This window comes from Mobula birostris, chromosome 15 (genome assembly GCF_030028105.1).
Source record: "Mobula birostris isolate sMobBir1 chromosome 15, sMobBir1.hap1, whole genome shotgun sequence".
In the NCBI taxonomy this organism is placed as follows: Eukaryota; Metazoa; Chordata; class Chondrichthyes; order Myliobatiformes; family Myliobatidae; genus Mobula; species Mobula birostris.
In genome coordinates this window covers 60429745-60445073 of record NC_092384.1, presented here as the reverse complement: position 1 = coordinate 60445073, position 15329 = coordinate 60429745, and the positions used below count along the sequence as shown (strand labels likewise).

The window sequence follows — 15329 nt, the reverse complement described above, 5'->3', positions numbered from 1 at the left end:
TCATCCATCAACTTTCACCAACAGGGCCATGCCCTCTACTCATTACAGGTTGAGTACCCCTTATCTGAAATTCAAAAATCTGAAAACCTCCGAAATCCTACTTTTTGAGCGCTGACATGATGTCACAAATTCAAAAAATTACAAGACTTCACATACAGTTCTGAGAGTGACCTCACGTAAGTATTGAACAGAAGTTCAAGGAAAATAGAAAAACACTGCTTAAAGCGAAGTTGTGTATTGAATGAGTTAATTCGTCAGCATCGGAGTGAACACACGCCGCTTGACGGAATGCTGATCATGAAACAAGCAAAGATCTATCACGACGAAGTGAAACTTTAAGGTAATTGTTTAATGCACAAAATTATTTATAATATTATATACACCATCCCACCACTCTGGCCGTCATTGCTGTAGAGCGGGCGGCCGTTTGAAATCGATGGCGGATATGCAGCGCTGGAACCCGGTAACAGACGCGGTCGGGGTGTTCTACACAGCTACAGTACCGCTCTGAACTGAGAGGCTGCAGGGCAGGAACCCCGGACAGGGTGGGAATCCTCTCCCAGACCACTGGAGTGCACTAGTAATATGAACTAAGCTGCTCTCTAACAAGGTGTCAGTGTGAGATGAGTGTACAATGCTAGGGCCCCCTAAAAATCCCCCGTGCAGGCTCAACTGGCAAAGACCATCTCTGAATATGTTTGTGGAAATCTATCCCTATCGCTGTAACATGAACTCATTCTGCTCAGTGTCTGAGCGGAACTACTGGTCCTCCGGACGGAAAGTCCCTGATTTCCAGAGGCACGGTAACACTTTCCGACAGTTGCATTGGTCGTTGTCAATGTCAATTTGTTTTATTTCCGTAGTGACGTGTTGCTGTCAGGGTGTCGAACCAACAGTGTTGTGCGGCGGTCACCAATGGTCCTATATGCTACCCCTTCACTTCCACTGACTGCCTGAAAAGAACTCACGCAGGCGAAAGTACTGGCACCGTAAGTGCGTTTAATGGACATTTAAGGAGTACTAAGTAATGTCTAACCCTGGTGGAGAAGTTCCATTGATTGTATGCGTCTTTCATTATCAAGTTTTTAAATTGATATATAAAACATTTGCTTGTGTTCTGCATAATCTACCGTTCTTAAACCCGAGTTCCACCAAAAGTTTACAACACTCATCAGCTCTTGAGCCAACAGGGTCACAGTCTGTGTCCCAGTTAGCTGATAGTTAGCTACAGCACAAAAACAGGCTTTTCAGCCCGTCTAGTCCATGCCGAACTATTATTCTGCGTATTTCTTTCGACCTACACTTGGACCATACCCCTCCCATCCTTGTACTTATCCAAACTTCTCTTAAATGTTGACTCCAACCCCCGTTCACCACGTCTGCTGGCGGCTGGTTCCACACTCTCACCACCCTCTGAGTGAAGGACATCCCCCTCATGTTCCCCTTAAACATTTCAGTTGATACCTTTAACATGTGACCTGTGGTCGCACTCAACCTCAGTGGAAAAAGCCTGCTTGCATTTGCTTGCATTTGCACTATCTGTACTCTCCATAACACCACCCAGGTCATGCCCTCTTCTGGCTGCTGGAGTCAGGAAGAAGGTACAGGAAACGTCAGTGTTGTGTTCTTTATATGTACCATGGGTTACTAATAAAGAATCATGCTCTTGAAGAAGTAGAACTTTTATTTACAGCAACAACGAAACCATGTTTTTGCAGTACCATGTTCTTGATCATTCTATTATTTCTGTGCATGCCCAGAACTCTCTCCAATCACGTTCTGACATGTCATATCACCACATCTTCCTTTCCTTAAAAGGAGAAACAATTAGCAACATTGACCAGAGAAAAAGCATAATTTAACATGTCTCTATCAGTCTCTTTGGGGTTTACGAACGCGAGTAGACCTTCAAAGTGGTTCACACAGTTCTTGCGTTTTGTTATTGCCATGTTTTGTCAGGTCTGCATCAGTTAACTGAAACTCTGAAGTTGGCTCTTTCTTAAGGTCTTTTGCAATTTCTTCTTAACACTGCTCCTTTTGTTTGGACCATGTATGATCTGGGTTGTACTTCTTCAAGTACTGTAGCTTTCTGGTCCATGTGTTCATTTTGTCTTGTATCCTTACTTCATCTCCTTGCTGCAGTTCAGGTAATGGACGAGAACATCTGTCAAAGTATGTTTTCTGCTTTGCTTTGTGTTCATCTTTCTGTCTTTTCACTTGTTCACCTCCCTCTGTTCTCAGAAGGCTCTCATCTATTGGCAGATTGGACCTCAAACAGCGTCCCATCAAGAGCTGAGCAGGTGAAAATCCACATTCGAGTGGAGTACCTTGATAGGCTAACAAAGCTTTATAAAAATCACCTCCATTATCTTTTGCTTTGTGCATCAGTTTCTTGATAATTCCTACCGACTTCTCAACTAATCCATTGGACTGAGGGGAAAATGGACTAGATGTTGTATGAACAAAGCCCCATTCATGAACAAAATGTCTTAAGCATTCACCATTGAATTGTGGACCATCGTCTGTGAAAACTTCATCAGGTACATCATTTCTGGAAAAAACTGATTTCATGCATGTAATTACATTCTCTGCAGTTGTTCTGCTCAGACCACACACTTATACAATAAGTAGTAATCTGTTGTTAATCGATAATCTTTGTTGTCACTTGATCAATGCCTACCTTCTGATAAGGTCTTTGAGGACTAGGATGTGGATACAGTGGCTCCTTAGGGTTGCTAGGTTGGTACTTAAGGCATATTTGACAAGAAGACATCAAAAAGGCATATTTGACAAGAAGACATCAATTCTGCAATTTCTTGATTCATTCTGGGCTAAAACGTCACTTCCTGAGCCCTTCTCTTGCATTCTTCAATACCTGGGTGGCCTTCATGGATTTTCCCCAGCATTTCTTTTCGGAGACCTTTAGGAATCACAATTCTGCTACCGTTGTACAATATCCCATCCACAACAGAAAGTTCTGATCTGTGGTTCCAATATTCTTGTACTTCTGAGGTACAGTCATGCTTATTATCTGGCCATCCATCCATCACCACTTGTATTACCTGACTGAGAATTTTGTCCTTCTCTGTCTCAAGACGCAGCAGTTCCAACTTTTTGGGAGCAATAGGTATAGTTTCTTTTTTTTAATTAAGTGCAGTCGTGAAAAATAGCCAGATCAGAAATGCTGATCAGGTCAACAAGTTCCCAAAGAGAACTCTGATAGGCCAATCAGATAGTTCACTGCTGCTCAGCGATAGAGCACAAAACAGGCACAAGGGTCTCTAGCCCCTGTACCCCAGAAACACACCGGAGCGGTGCGGCAGAGTTATATGCTATGCATGACCTGATCTGAAAGCATCATGTTGACTCATAACAGATTGTGTTTACGGTGGAACAACTTAGTCAAGGATGGGGTGATCAGCACACATGGACAAATTGTACCTCCACTACCCCAAATGATATGATATGACCATATCAATAAACACCTGAACGGCAATAACGTTCCTGTGACTGTCTCTTGTTATTGGATCCACAGCTCTGGAAAGTGTGTCAGCCATGTACACGAATTTTCCAGGTGTGTATGACACATTCAATGCATATCTTTGCAATTTGATCAGCATTCACTGAATTCTCGAAGGACAATTGCTTAAAGGTTTGCAGAACAATGCAATCAGAGGCTTATGATCAGTTTCAACATCAATAGATTGCCCTGACACAAACTGATGATATCTCTCACAAGCAAACATAATGCTGAGCAAATCCTTTTTCAATTTGGGCATACCTTGTTTCTGGATCAGATAATGAACGAGGTGCGTATGCCACTGGTAGCCATTCCTGATCATGTTTCTGGAGTAATACTGCCCCTAAGCCTGCTTGAGATGCATCACATGACATTTTGATGGGCGTCTCAACATCACAGAATTTCAACACAGGTTTATTAGTGAGCACTTTCTTGAGATTTTGCCATGCCTTCTACTGTTCATGATTCCAGCTCCATTCGTTTTTCTTTTCTGTTAGCTGCCTCAAAGGAGCAAGTTGTTCCTGAAAGATTGGGTATGAATTTTCCCATGTAGCTGACTATTCCCATGAACCTTTGAACATCGTTTTTACATTGCAGTCTTGGCATGTTCTCAATAGCAGAAACCTTCAATGGATCAGGACGCACACCCTCATTGCTGATGATATCACCCACAAAGGTAAATTCAGTCACTCCTAGCTGACGTTTGTCTTTATTCAACTTCAGATTTGCCTTGCGTGCTGCCTCAAAGACTTGTCTGAGTCTGGCGTCATGCTCTTGTTTAGATGATTCCCCAAACAATATCGTCAATGGAAGTATCCACGCCCTCAGTGTGCTCATATAGCATGTGAGTGGTTTTATGGTACACTTCAGAAGCTGATGCAATTCCAAACAGAAGCCGAAGAAAACGGTATCTGGCAAAAGGAGTGTTAAAGGTACACAACTTTGAACTTGGTTCATCTAGTTTAAATTGTCAGAATCCAGAGGATGCATCTAATTTACTAAAGCACTTTGCATTAGCAAACTGTGACATAATTTCTTCATGAGTAGGCAATTTGAAATGCTTTTTTTTAATGGCTCGATTCAAGTCTCCTGGATCTAAGCAAATCCTCAGCTTTCCATTTTTCTTATCAACAATGTCAAGTGAATTGACCCATTCAGTGGGTTCATCAGTTTTTTTAATGACTTCTAGCAGTTCCATTCTGTCAAGCTCTGTTTTTAGTTGACGTAATGCAAAAGGTACTTTTCTACATGGATGTACTACGGGTGGCACTGTGCTGTCAATTTTAATCGTGTGCTGTCCTGGAAGACAAACAAGCCCTTTGAACAAGTCTTCATACTCTTGCATCAAGTCACTGTATTCTGACTTTGTGTCACTGTCCAAGACTAAGACTCTTATCACCAAATTCAGTCTCTCACAGGCAGATAAACCCAGTATTGACTGTACATTCTTTGGCACCACCACAAATGAAAGCATGTGCACAATATTTTCGTGTGATACTTTTGCCACACATGTTCCTTTAACTGGAATGCCTGCACCTGAATGCCCAGTCACTTTTATATTTGTCTTATGTAACTTTGGTCTTGGCTTTAATGCATTCTGCAAGCATTTGCAAGATTCTGCAAGTGCATTTACTTGTGCTCCCGTATCAAGTTTAAACAGAATATTGTTTTGGTTCACTTGCAATGAAATAGTCCAGTCATTCTTACTTTGTTTGTTTTCACAAAGCACATCTATATAAAACTCAAGTTCATTTTCAAGCACTGCATTTACTTGTTTTACTTGTTTTATTTTCTTCCTATTTGTGCAACAGTGTGAAAAATGATTACTCTTATCACAGTCGTTGCACATTTTCCCATACGCTGGACAGCGTTTTGGCTGATGCTGCCACCCACAGCGATCACGTATCTTTTTTCTCTCAGATGACGTCTTGCTCTCTGTAGGTTTTGTTGTCAATTTATTATTTTTTTCTAATATTTTTGCACTTTTTTTTACAGAGTCTACGTTGCAGCTCTCAATGAAAAGGTCTTTAGCCTGTGACGTCACTGTTTCCGAAGCTTTGCAGAGCATCAAAGCTTTTTCCAAGTCTAAGCCTTGTTCTCTTAACAGTCTTTCTCTGAGACCATTATCCTGAATGCCACAAATAATTCTGTGTTTATTGAGAGAGTCTGTCAGTTCTCCAAAAATGCATGTTTTATTCTGGTGTCTCAACTCCATAACATATTGATCAATTGCTTCACCAGCTCTCTGCGCACATGTAAAATATCTGTGCCTCTCGTACGTCACATTACACTTCAGTATACAATATGATTCAAATTTGTCCATTATCGATTCCATTTTTAAATTATCTCCATTTTCAAAAATAAAATGTTTATATACCTCAATTGCATAGTCACATATCATGTGGAGTAGAAGCACAGCTTTAGTTTTTTCTGGTTTTCGATCCACTTCAATCGCCGATAAATATAATTCAAAATGCTACTTGAATTTTCTCCAGTTCTCAGCTACGTTCCCAGATTATTGAATTGTCGATAGAGGCTGCAAACCCATTTGTAAACTGTTAGCAAACACCAAAACAGTTCGAACTCTTTTTTTATCTTCGATTGTCCCGTGTTAGGAAATGTATTATTCTTCCAGACCGACCTCTGACACCATGTTGTCTTCCAGACCGACTTCTGAAACCATGTTGTGTTCATTATTTGCTAATAAAGAATCATGTTCTTGAAGAAATAGAACTTCTATTTACAGCAACAACCAAACCACATTTTTACAGTACCATGTTCTCGATTATTCTATCATTTCTGCGCATGCTCAGAACTCTCTCCAATCACGTTCTGACACGTCATATCACCACAGTCAGGACCCACACCACCAGGTTCAGGAACCCCTCAACCAACAGGCTGTTGAACCAGAGGGGATAACTTCACTTGCCCCATCACTGAACTGTTCCCACAACCTATGCATGCGCCTTCAACGGCTCTTCATCTCATGTTCTGGATGTTCATTGTTTATTTATTATTATTTTGTGTGTTTTCTTTTTCTTTTTGTACTTAGACACACAGTTTCTTTCTGTCAATCAATTTTTTAAAAATCTCTGCAAATATATTACCCCCAACTCCATTGCTTTAATTAGATTCAGATTTACTAAGACGTCAATCTGAGCAGGTCCTCCTGAGCTCCATTTGGCCCATATCCTTCTAAACTTTTTCTATCCATGTACTTTTAAACATTGTAATTGTACTTTACTCTACAGCTTCTTCTAGTAGTTCATTCCATATACACTCCACCCTCTGTCGGGGAAAGGATTGACTTTCAGGTCATTTTTACACCTTCCCCCTCACACCATAACCCTTTATCCTCTATCCTTAGACTCCCCTGCTCTGGGAAAAGGACTGTGACCATCCATCTAATCAATGCCCCTCATGATATCATGTACCCGAGGTCACCCCTCAGCCTCCTGTGCTGTGCTCCAGAGAAAAAATTTCCAGCCTATCCAGCCTCTCCTCATAACTTAAGCCCCTTAGCCCCAGAATCATTCTTATGAATATTTTCTGTACCTTTTTCCAATTTTTCACACTAAACTCTTACGTGAGACTTTATCAAAACGTCTTAAGAAAATCCAGGTGGGTGCACCACATTCGTTGTTGTCCCCTCTTTATTCTCTCAGTTACATTTTCAAAAAGCTACGGTTGATTTGTCGAACGGAATTTCCCTTTCATAATCCATGTTGTCTTTGTCTATTTCCAATAATACTCCTGAGTATCCTGTATCCTGTATACTATTATAGTATTTATAATAGACTCTTTGGGCCAGCGGACTGTAGTTTCCCACAAGTTCTATCTTTTTTAAATAGTGCAGTTAAATTACAGATTTAATTGCTCAGCATAGCTGCTTGAAGCAACAATTGTAAGTACATTTAGAAGGTGGTTAACCAGTTAAATCTGCATCAGGGTCAGGATCTGAAACATCAGTTACCCCTTCATTTCTACAAATGTAGTTCCACCCGCTGAGTTCTTCCAGCAGTTTATCTCTGGTTCTTGATTCCCGCTTCTGTGGTTTCTCATGCCACCATTGAGTTAGTCTTGGGTGCACTGTTTAACCAGGTCTGCTATACTCACTTTCTGTGGAAAACTTCACATGCCTTCTGTTTTAATAAGTGGCTGAAGAAACTATGGCTCGTTAGCATCTGGATAAGAGTCTGTCATGTATTCCACAAGGCATCAAATCAATATCAATGCATCGGCAGGGCAGGGCAGTGTAGTGGTTAGCGTAATGCTTTACCGTACAGGCGAGCCATGTTCAATTTCCACCTGTACATTCTCCCCTTGACCGTTTCCTCCAGTTCTCCAGTTTCCTCCCACAGTCCAAAGACATTGGTAGGTTAATTGGTCATTGGGGAATCAATTCCGTGATTAGGCTAGGATTAAATTTGGAGATTGCTGGACAGCGTGGCTTGAAGGGCTGGAAGTGCCTATTCTCTGCTGAATCTCAATAATTAAATGAAAAATAAGTATCTTCATAACTGGATTGGAAATTAGCTGTTTACTTTGTATGATGGTTTCATCCCACACTTTCCTCAAAGTCACTGCGTATTTGTGTCAAGAGGGGTCTGGAATACTTACGAGATATCAAAGGCTGAAGTAAAAAACATCTGCGGGCCTATTGGTGTGAAGAGTTGTTTCTGGGGGGCAGAACAACTGTCTCTTTAGAGTTATGTTATCCAGTTAATGTCTGGGGAAAGGAATGTTGTCCAGTATTGACAGCTACGGAATTGGTACAGATTTCAGGATTCCGTTGATAGTATGCATTGCGTTTTACTATGACATCTTGATCTGTGTATGGTCAAATATGGAACTGAGAGTAAATTTGGCCATTTCCACCTCCCTCGTATTTTGGCTGTTTTACCCTCGTTTTGGATAAAAGTTTAGAGGCATGACCCCTGCAGAAGCCAAAATGAGAAAAGCAAATGGTTACTGGTTGATAATCAGGTGTTAAAAAGCTCTGTTAATGATGCTTCCTGTTGTTTTGGTGAAGAGTGAACTAATTGAGTGGTGATTAGCTGGTTTAGATTTGTCTGGCTCTCTGAAGTCTTGTTGAATGCTGAACCAGAACAGGCTCATCTGGCCCATGTCTCTACTACAGCAAGGATGTTGTCAGAGTCGACAATTTTATTGTTCACTTTATTCACGAGTGGGAAAGCACTTGAGGCCAGTTACCGTGTACTTCAATCTGACAGTTGTTGCCTTCAGAACTTTGTAAAATAAAAATAAAAATGTACTTAGAATCACATTTGAAACAGATAATTGTTTAATGAAAGAAGCAATGGAACAGTCATCAAGTCGGCAGGGTCTGTGGAGATAGCACCGGTTTGTAATTTTAGTTTTGACCAATCATTATTAGAGCTTGACAGCTGAATTGCACTGTAACTGGATAGCATCAGTATATATTCTGATAAATGTTCAGGTAATACCTTGCCTGATTAGCTCAGTACTTTATCACAGTCAGGGTGATTTGCTTTCTATTATTGCACATGAACAACATGTTAGAAATTGTTACAATAATAGTAATAGTTGGGTTTGGAAAAGACTAAGTTCCAAGGCTCAGGTCAGGTTTTGATGGTTTTGAACAGATAGGCTTTGAGTCACATTGTAATTGTACACCCAAGGTGACCTCCAGTTGTTGCTTCAGGCACACTGTTTAAACAACATAAAGAGCCAGCATACTGTATATATTTTTCCTGCTGGTAATCAATGGCACTGCCAATTTCAATAAATGCTGGAAAATCATAGCCACTGTTGTCAGCATCCAGGCTTTAGGTTTTGGGTTCCCATGGCAACAATGTTCCACAATCTACTGATTGTGATCCAAAGAGGAGTAGAGAGGGTATTTTCAATGAAGGGGTATCTTTGAAAGCAGTAATTAACTACCAAGGTTGTGATTGAAGAGGATATAAGGAATCTAATTTGCAGTGTGAAGAACACCTCATGTATCTAAAGCAGGAAGGAAAGGGGATGACCATTTGAAGATGAGGACTGTTGTACTTTAAAATGTTGAGTCTATAGTTATACATCCCAGAAGTGGGTCTTCTCATGTCCATACCAACCATCCACTCCCATCTTCATTAATCCCACTTTCCAGCAGTTGGTCTTTAGCCTTCTGTGCCTTGGTAATGTTTCAAGTGATTGCCCAGATCTTGTTACACATTGAGCGAGTCTCTGCCTCCACCATATCACCTTCCAGATACTAACCATTCTCTGGGTGAAAAAATATTTCTTCCTCCAGTCTCTGCCAAGATTTCTGATGCTTATTCTTTTAACCTAAATATTCTAGTTTTAAATCTAGGCTCCCTGTTTTTTTTCTTTCAAGAGCATGGAACATAGAACATTATAGCGTTGTGTTGACCTTTTAACCTTGTATAAGATCTACTTCTCCTATCTGTGAAATGATGAAAAGCACTGGCCTTGCCAGCATCATCCATATCTAATGTAAAAAGAATGAAATAATTACTTTTATGTTTTAGATTAGATTAGACTATGAGGACACTCAGTCCTCGTTTATTGTCATTTAGTAATGCATGCATTAAGAAATGATACAATGTTCCTCCAGTATGATATCGCAGAAACACAAGACAGACCAAGACTAAAATTGACAAAAACCACATAATTATAACATATAGTTACAATAGTGCAAAGCAATACCGTAATTTGATAAAGAGCAGACCATGGGCACAGTAAAAAAAAAAAGCCTCAAAGTCCCGATAGCCCCATCATGTCACGTAGACGGTAGAAGGAAGAAAAACTCTCCCTGCCATGAACCTCCAGCGCCGCAAACTTGCTGATGCAGCACCCTGGAAGCACCCGACCACAGCCAACTCTGAGTCCGTCCGAAAACTTTGAGCCTCCGACTAGCCCTCTGTCACCGAGCACCATCCCTGCCGAGCGCTTCGACCCTGGCCCTGGCTGCCAAGCAACAGGCAAAGCCGAGGATTCGGGGCCTTCCCCTCCGGAGATTCTGGATCGCACAGTAGCAGCGGCAGCGAAACAGGCACTTCAGAAGTTTCACCAGATGTTCGTCCGTGCTTCTCACGTCCGTCTGCATCAAATCAGGATTGTGTACGGCATCCTACTTAACAAACAACAGATATTTAATTTAATTCTAGTAAAACAGCTGAAGAAGGGATAATGCAGGTCACAACTTTTGAATTTGCATGTTAAGATTTGGATGTGTGGAAATTCCACTCTTTGAAAGTTTTCTCCGGGTGTGAGTTTTATTGGCATGGCCAGTATTTATTTTCAGTCTTAACAGTACAGTGAAAAGTTGGTGGTGACCCACCTTCTTAAATGCCTGCTGTTACTTGTCACGAAGGTTACTTACAATACTGTCTGGAACGCAACCCAGCAGCAGTGAAGAATACATTTCTGACCTTGGGTGGTGTGTGCAGGTGGTGTTCCTAAATGCCTACTGCCCCTGTCCTAAATGGCAGAGATTGAATGTTTGGGAGATGCTGTCAAAGTAGCTTGGGTGTGTAACTGCAGTTTATTTCATAGATGTTACAGAAAAAAGACATAGTGGTAGAGGTAATGAAAGTCTAGGATGGTAGATGGGATACCAATTAGCGGCTACTTCATGAGCATCACCAGGTAAGTGGAGAGTATTCCATCACACTGAGAAGCTGGTAATCAGGCTTTGGACTATTAGGAGCTGAATCACTGTACCCAATCCCTGATCTGTCCAGATAATTGTGTTTCTAGAGTAGCAGTAATGCTATTGAATGTCACAGTAGATTGCCACTTGTTGTTATGATGGCAATTTCAACTAGATATTTGATGTGATTGCTGTCTTTTCTGCCCATTATCAAGGCAGTATTCCTTCATCTATTGATGGCTTCACCTTGCTGAAAATAAAATTTCAGAACCATAAAGAAATATGAACTACTAAATCAAAAACAGAACATGATGGCAAAATGCACTGAAGATCAATCAGAATCTGGGAAATAATTGAAAAGTTCTGATGTCAGGTAAGGAACCTTAAATTTTTCTGTTTTCTGTCATGATCTTGTTTGGCTTCCTGGAGAGCTGTAGGAATGACTGTGTGTGTTTTATAGTTTCTAGTAAATAAAGCATTTTGTCTAATCTGAAAATAGTAAATGTTTGGTATTCAAACAAATTTCTCTGGTCTCTGTTTTCTTGATAATTATTCTTGAAAAGTCATCTGCTAATATTGTCAAGAATTTATTTCAGTGAAGTAAAGCATTATATTTAAGTATGTATGACCACATACATTTGTCATTTGGAAGATGACTCAGGGTGGGACAAACCTTAGCTCTTCTGTATTGTTGGGAACTGATTGTGAGCATGTTCAGTGGTAGTTACCATGGTCTCAGAGCCAGGAAGTTATGGATTCAGTCTTACCTTTGCCTTGGCCCTGAGATCGAAGCTTGAAATTTTTCATTAAGGTAGGCTATGTTGTTAAAAATCTGAATGAGATTGCAACCCACTTGCTTTTGGAGGATGAAAAAGATCGCACACCAATTTCCTTTAATTTGAAACTGAACCACTCTACTGTTCTGACCAGACCGAATGTCAGAAAACATTTTAATAAGCCGTTGTGGTGTTTCTTAGGACCCAAATTAACAGTAATGGGCCATAGTAATTATCTACAAAGCAATGATATCTGATTTCTGGAAGTATTTGGCTCTTTCAAATATCTTAAGGGTGCTATAAAAAAACAAACTACTATTTTTAGAGTTCTTGAAGTTGTCTGGGTAATTCCTGAGGTTCAGTCAGAGATGCCCATGTTGATAGTACCTTTGCTTCTGAATCAGAAAGTTCTAGTTTCAAATCTTTCACCAGGTACTTGAGCACCGCAGTGTTGTTCAGCCCTTGAGCACAGAGCAGAAGATGGCTTGCTGAAAGTTCTGTCCTTTGGCTGAGATTTAAACTAACAGTCTGTCTCCTCTGTAACTTCGACATAAAAAGTTTGTGTGAGACTATTTTTGGGGGATGGAGGACAGGTATTAGTACTATTTATTGCATCCTGGACAGTATTTATCTCTTAAATTTGATTTTTTTTGATAGAGGGATAGAGCACTACAGCACAGAAATGGGCCTTTCAGCTCATCTAGCCCATGCTTGTCGGGTTCTTGGTAAAGTGTGCCCATCTGCTTGCATCTCGACCAAAGCCCTCCATACCTCCCTCATCTATGTACCTATCCAAACTGCTGTTAAATGTTACAAATGAACCTGCATCAACCACTTCCACTGGCAGCTCGTTCCACACTCACACCACCCTCTGAGTGAGTAGTTCCTCCTCAGAGTAGTTCCCCTGAACCTATGAGCTTTAGTTTTAGCCCCACCCAACCTGAAGGGAAAAACACCTTACCAGGGATGGCAGATACTTGAGAGACTTTAAAATGATTCATAGATAAGCACATGGATGATAGAAAAATGGAGGGCTATGTAGGAGGGAAAGGTTAGATTAATCTTAGAAAAGGTTAAAAGATCAGCACAACACTGTAGGCCGAGAGGCCTGTATTGTGCTGTCATTTTCTATGTTCTGTGTTCTATATTCCCCGATCCTTGTGTTCAACCACACATCTCTGTTCCCTACTTTTCACTGTGTAAGTCTTACCATGGTTTGCCCTCACAAAGTGCAACACCTCACACTTGTCTGCATTAAATTCCGTCCGCCATTTTTCAGGCCATTTTTCCCAGCTGGCGTAGATTATTGTGAAAGCTTTGATAGCCTTCCTCACTATACACTTTGACGCCAATCTTGGTGTCTTCCACAAATTTGCTGGTACAGTTTACCACATTATCATTCAAACCATTAATGTAGATGAAAAACAACAACAGACCTTGCACTGATTCCTGTTGCACACCACTAGTCACAGACCTCCCAGTCAGAGGGGCAACCATCTACTACTACTCTCTTGCTTTTCCCGCCAGTCCACCGTTGAATGAAATTGACTTCTTCATTCTGATTGCCAAGCAATTTAACCTTCTGGACTGGCCTTCCATGTGGGACTTTGTAAAAAGCCTTGCTAATATTTATGTGGACAATTTGCACTGTCTTTCTTTCATCAAGCTTCTTGGAAAAACTCTAAGATTGGTGAGAGATGACATGCTATGCATAAACCCACATTGATTGTCTCTAATAAGGCCCTGTCTATCCATGTACTTGTGTGATGCACTTTGGTAAAAGGAACAATAGTGTGGACCATTATCAAAATGGGGAGAAGTTTCAATCATCAGAGGTGCAGAGGTCCTTGTGCAAGACTTCCAGAAAGTTAATTTACTGGTTGAGTCTTTGGTAAAGAAGGCAAATGCAATGTTGGCATTTATTTCAAGGGGAAAAGAATATAAGAGCAAGGAGATAATGCTGAGCCTTCATAAGACACTCGTCAAGCCGCGTTTAAAGTATTGTCAACAGTTTTGGGTCCCGTATCTCAGAAAGGATGTATTGTCATTGGAGAGAGTCCAGAGGAAGTTCTTGAGGATGATTCTGGGAATGAAGGAGTTAACATATGAGGAATGTTTGGCAGCTTTGGGCCTGTATTCACTAGAATTTAGAAGAATGGGGGGGTGGGATCTCATTGAAGCCTATCAAATATTGAAAGGACAAGATTGGGTGGATGTGGAGAGGATGTTTCCTAAGGTCGGGGTATCCAGAACTACAGGGGTGACCGTTTAGAACAAAGGTAAGGAGGAATTTTTTAAATCAGAGAGTAGAAAATCTGTGAAATGCTGTGCCCCAGAATGCAGTGGGAGCCAAGTCCTATTTAAGGCAGAAGTTGATAGTTTTCTGATCGGTTAGGGCATCAAAGGATATGGCGAGAAAGCAGGTGTATGGGGTTGAGTGGATCAACCATGATGGATTGGTGGAGCAGACTTGATGGGCTGAATGGCCTAATTCTGCTCCCATGTCGTATGACCTTACCCTGCCCCTTTTGAATACCTTCCAGTAATTTATACACGACAGATGTGATATCAGAATCAGAATCCGATTTAGTATCAAACAAGAGACTGGAAATCCAAGCAACACACACAAAATGCTGGAGGAACTCCACAGGCTTGGCAGCATCTATGAAAAAGAGTAAACAGTCAACGTTTCAGACCGAGACCCTTCATCAAGACTCATGATGAAGGGTCTCTGTCCGAAACGTCATCTGTACTCTTTTCTATAGATGTTGCCTGGCCTGCTGAGTTCCTCCAGCATTTTGTGTTTGTCGCTCAGGTTTAATATCACTTACATATGTCGTGAAATTTGTTAACTTGCGGCAGCAGTATAATAAAATGCATGATAAATACTGTAACTGCAGAGAAAAAAACTGAGTTACATGAAGTATATATTGTGACGAGAATACACATAAAATCAAGATGTTTGCTGGCCTGGGTTAGCATCAGTGGCATCAGCAGTTGGTCTGCCACCTGTCCTCAGGGGAAGGAGAGATAAGGAACAATGAAGCAGCATCTGGAGATGTGTAATGAAGGGACGGGAGAGAGAGCTGTCTGGAGCGGCTCCCCCTTTGAACACTGAACTGTTTGAAGTGATGGACAGGCGATACCCCAGCAGGGGGATAAAAAGGGACAGGTTCGCTAAGGCAGGACACACACACGACACTCGAGGTAACGAGACCCTGGAAGCGGTGCACCTCTCGTGAGTCGGTGGGAAGCTCTTGGAAGACTGATCGGGGGATCAGCCTTAAACGCACAGGGTGGAGAGGTACGATCAGCGGGAACCCGGTGCGTGTCCACCCTCGCTTGGGTGCCGGGTTCACTGCAGAGGATCGACCGCATCTGGAGGAGGGGT

General features: G+C 41.3%; 1 protein-coding gene across 7 annotated transcripts in view; it reads left to right on the top strand.

Moving 5' to 3' along the window:
• Window positions 1-15329, top strand: part of meak7 (MTOR associated protein, eak-7 homolog) — a 56385-nt gene continuing 41056 nt past the window's right edge. For 2 of the 7 annotated variants that reach the window (XM_072279879.1, XM_072279881.1), the window contains exons 1-3: window positions 2-340; window positions 864-989; window positions 11378-11535. The gene's annotated coding sequence lies outside the window, so the exon portion shown is untranslated. Of the gene's footprint in view, window positions 341-863; window positions 990-11377; window positions 11536-15329 lie in introns of all 7 variants that reach the window. The other 5 variants (XM_072279883.1, XM_072279882.1, XM_072279880.1 and 2 more) reach the window with 5 other exon arrangements.